Here is a 5,150-nt window from a genome sequence, read left to right on the forward strand (position 1 = left end):
TGTCCTATGACCTGCTAATTTGTGAGAATGAACTGGTAACCTGAGTGCATTCAGCACCTTTGAAAACTAGGGTACAGGGGCCATAATGCTCACGAGAGTACAGGCACAATATTAACGCAAGGCACTGCTAGTTAATGGCAGCATTTTTAGGGCAGGATCTTTCAAGAAGGAGCTTTCAGCTGTCCAATCACCACCCAACCCTAAAGGGGCAGCTCAGCAGATCTGCACCCCAACTGTGCCCCTACAAAATGCATCTCCATCTTCTCACCGAGTCTCACACCACTACACAGGAGGCTACGTCGCTCGACGGAGGGGACAGGCAAGGAGGGGTAAGGGAAGGAAAAGTTTGCCCAAGAGACCTGTCCTGTGGGCATGGCTGCTGGCGGGGACAACCCTGCCCAAAGGTCTCACTATCTGCAAAGGCTGTCACAGGGGCTTTGTCCCTTCCTGCATCACCCCATGAGTGTACAGACCACAGGGGACAGATTCCCACAACACTGCTTATGGTGTGGTCAATTTTTCCTGTGCAAAATGAATGCTGCAGGGGCTTAAAATGTGAGTGAGGTTGTAAATCGCCCAGCAAGACATGAGGGAGACTACATCTAGCCACTCATCTTCTTCCATCTCTATCAAGTGCCAGACATAATTATGAGGACAGGTAATAAATAGACAGGAGTAATAAAAGAGGAAGGCAAATCTCTTGAAACCTGAACAAGAAACCACAGCATCTTCATCCTTCAGAGGCCCAGGCAGTCTAGTGAAAAAGAGCCACATCCAAGAGGCTTTGAATCTGTCTCTTGTGACATGTGCTATCAGCTTAACATGGAGCAGCAGCTCTTGGCATGAAAAATAATTATTTTCTCAGCAATCACTACCAAACATTGAGAAAGAGAACTAGAGAATTTTGCCCAAAGAACATTAACTGGAGAGCTAAATCATAAACGCTGCAGTGTTGACACAGTCTTCTTGCAATGTCCAGAAAGCATATTTTGCATTCCAGCTGACTACAGGCATGCCCTGGGTAGTGGATAAGAGCACTCAGCATGCCATGGAGAAGCCTGACTTTGAAAAATGCAAGATCTGATACTCACTGGAGAACTAACACATCTCCAGAAGAATGAGCACAATGGGGCCTTTCTTCACAGTGCTGCTTTTTGCCTCCTGCCCACTAGTGCTCACAGCAAGGGTGGGGGGGGGGGCGGAAAAGATTAAGAAGAAATTAATGAAATAAATGGCATTCAGCCCTGCGGTGTCAGGATTCTGTACAAACCTCGCATCAAACATCAGGTGTGGCTCAAAGAGCCATTTGGCCCAGTGTACCTACTGGCTTTTGGCTTCCTCTGCATCCTTACAGCCAAAACAGAGAATCAGAGAATCACTTAGGTTGGAAAAGACCTTTAAGATCATCGAGTCCACCACTAAACTATGTCCCTAAATGCCACATCTATCACATCTTTTAAATACGTCCAGGGATGGTGACAACCACTTCCCTGGGCAGCCCGTTCCAGTGTCTGACAACCTGCACAGTGGATAAATTTTTCCTAATATCCAATTGCAAGAATACTTCAAAGCAGCATGGCTTACAGTTGGCTGCACAGGAATGGGTTAAACCATAGTGCAAGATAGTGCAGTGGTTGCACATTTTATAATGATTTTTTCATGTTTTTCTGCTCTCATTCGCCATGCCTTCCCTAGGGAAATTATTTCATCACCTCTGTGATGGTGGGATGAATGAAGACTGACCCCTGCCTAGGAAGCCAGATTTATTCATGTTAGGTGACTGCATCCATAAAATAAAAGCCACCTTTTGCCAGGATTCCTGCATGTCACACTTTTATTTCTTCTTATTACTTATATATTTTTTTTCTGTCACTACCCTAGTAAATTAATCTGTATTTTACCCTTTATTTTATTGAAGGTTTCTGTATGAAACTAAGTCTGTAATTTTCAGGCTGCATCTTCTGTGGCTGTGTGGATGACAAAATTTTATCTTTAGAACCAATAACCTTTGGCCACGGTAGGCCAAAAATCTCCAATCAGTTAATCCTATGCAAATCCAGAATAATCCACCAAAACGTGGCCCCTAGGCATGTCTGAAAATGCTTTGGTGTGAAAGGGTTTTCTTCGATGCAGTGCAGAAGTAACCACCTTGTCCAGAATGTGAAATTAATTTCTCCTACAGCTAGCTAGTAAGACATTTTGCATTTGTAGCCCCACTATGTAAGGAAGAAGGTGTGTAGCATCATACGGCAATTATCTTTTCTCTCCTATCATGGGGGCAACCATTTCTGCTCGTTGGCTGTCAAGGGAGTTTAAGCAAGATATGTACTTTTATATGTGCAATACATCCCACCAGTAAAGAGATTCTGCGGAGACTTAGTACAGAGCAGTGAGAGCACTGTAAATTTGTGCCTGAGCCTTATCTTACCTGGGCAGACAAAAGCTTTTATTATAACACCGTTCCACCGGTAAGGCTTGCCTATAAATATTAGTCACACGGCACGGAAGAATCAATTTTTATGATGATGACTAAAGCGCAAAATTGAGCATTTATATGCAGGTTGCCTTTAGGCCATTTGATGATTCACCAATTAGTCCTGACCCTCCTGGATCTAACTTTAAATGTTTCACTTTAAATATTTCTACTGTTTCAAGTATCCTTTAACATAGCTGGAATTTGGTCTGCCTATCACTAGGAAATTATTTAACATAGCCTCTGAGTATAGAAAAATAGATGTTCTCACAAATGGATTCTTTTAGTTCCTGTATTCAGGGGAGAAAGATTAGTTTTATTTAGTTTCATGTTGTAGGGACAGATTTCTTCACTTCAGACTGAATAGTCCTTTATTTTACAAGTACCTCAGTTAAAATCAAACAAAGGTTGTTTTTCTTTACTGTACTTTAAACAGAAGCACACTACATAATGTGAATTATTTCAGTTTCACATACAGCAGTTCGTTCTAATGGCATAATCTGATTCTTCCCATTGTGCTAAACCACTTCACTTAGACCCATTCATGTTACACTGGAGTTCAAGATTTATCATCCTAAGGGTTATGCTCTTTGTTGGAAACAAGATCTGCCACCCTGACTTAGTTTTACGATGTTCTGACTGGATCTTTGGCAGGTACAAAGCCTCTTTGAAAACAGCAGCAGCTTCAGCAGACACATAGAGTATATTTGTCTTTCGTTTAGTGGGATGTGATCTCACATCTTTCCCTTTCTTCCACAAAGCTGGGCAATGCAAAGATATTTTTAATGCACCCTTGGGAAGAAAATATTATCAAGGAATATTTTGTTTGGATTTTTCGCTAAAAGCTTTGTTTTCAACGATACAGACATTTGGGATATGCCTGAAAACTTCTTCCTGCTCGTTCTGATTATGTATGATAATTTTCAACCTTTGGTTCATGAGTTCATTCCCTAATCAGGGCTACAGCACATGTCAAGCTGTTCACTTTGAATGAAAAGCTTTTCCAGACTGAAAACTCAATTTACCCCTGCTAGTGACACTAAGATAGGCAGTCCCCAAGGGGTCCCAGTTCTTATCTGATACACTGTGTTCTTCGCAGGCTCTGGCAAAAATTAAGTGGAGTTTCATGTACACACATTTGGGACATGTGTACCCTATTGAACAGGACCTTTCATTTGCACATCAAATGAAGCTTTCCAGTAGCTCAGTTGGGCCCCATTCACTTGCTGAATATCACCCCTGTTACAAGAGCCTATGCTGATGGCATGTCTATATATCATAAAGACAAAAGATTACAGCACGTAGGAGGTGGCTATCCATCCATTGCCTATCATCCTGTGTAATGAGTTCCCTATAACAAAATGATACTTTTTATATCTTTTTTGACAAATGAGTTATCCCCTAGGAAAGCTTCATTAGATGTCCTTCATAGCCTCCATCACAATGCTGAGATCAATTATTTATGTTAGTAGCACCTATGAATTTGAGGTAGGGTGCCGTGCAAACACACGTCCATGCACACTATGCACATGCTGCTGTATATGTTACCGGTACTATTTTCCTACTCTTTTCTTTATCTCCAGCTATTGAACCTGATCCAGTTATTCTTTTACCTTCACACTCCAAAATGCATGCCAGTTAGTCTGAACAAGGCTTTGTGCGCACTTTTTCTGGAATCAAATGTAGGCAAGTCCACCTGGAGGGCAAGATTCCTACTTGCAGGAAGCAATTAAGAACATCAATGCAAGTATCTGAAATTGATCATTGAAACTGAAGTAATCATACCAAATTAAACATACATATAGGAGCTGCCCTTTTGACTGGAAGTGGCCTTCTTTCCACTTAAAGGAGTATTAGCTGTGAAGGCTATCTATCACCAACACACCAAGGGAACCAAGAGTCCAGAGAACATTACACTTAGAAAGGTTTTAAAGGGCTAAACAGGGATTTTCACTTAGAAAAAAATCTGCTGGGGAGCTGGACTAATGAAACCTAGGTAGTGTTGCTCCAAATCACCTCCTAAACATACCACCAGGAACATCTAAAAAATGAAACAAAACCCAATATTTTCCAGGGGATTTTTGAATAATCTCCCTACACTGACCTGAGACTGATGCCAGTCTCATGGCATGATGCAAAATGGTTCAAATTACTTTTAAAAAGGTTATTTTCATTCCTTAAAATAGCCTCCCAAATTTAGACTACCGGAACCCTATTAAACAGCCTAGGAGAGTGTAAACTTCATCCCTACGGAAAGTTATATCTTTCTCCATAAGGAGGCAAGGTCAAATGCTATGTGGAAACTGAGCTTGGCTCTACATTAATATAGTGAGTTTTCCTGACAGTGGTGGGACTCGATGTCCTTTATGATAGAAGAACTGATTGCTCTAGGACTAGGTAATTTGCATTCACTTGACCATGGGAAATCTTAAGCTCACTCTCTAGGTGATTTGTCACCTGGAGCTCAGGATGTGAACTGTAGATCATGACAGCCCTCGCTGAAAGAATTTCTGAGAGTAATGGAAGGAATACAATAGGTTTCCTAGGTAATCAGGAGGAGACAGAAGTAGTAAAAGATTGAATCACAGAAGAAGCAACAGAGAAAATGAAATTCTTATTCAAGATGGGCAAGGACTTTGGAAGATCAATGTCAGATTGTTACATATGCTAGATCGAG

This window comes from Eurypyga helias, unplaced genomic scaffold, assembly GCF_000690775.1.
Source record: "Eurypyga helias isolate BGI_N326 unplaced genomic scaffold, ASM69077v1 scaffold18771, whole genome shotgun sequence".
NCBI classification, from domain to species: Eukaryota; Metazoa; Chordata; class Aves; order Eurypygiformes; family Eurypygidae; genus Eurypyga; species Eurypyga helias.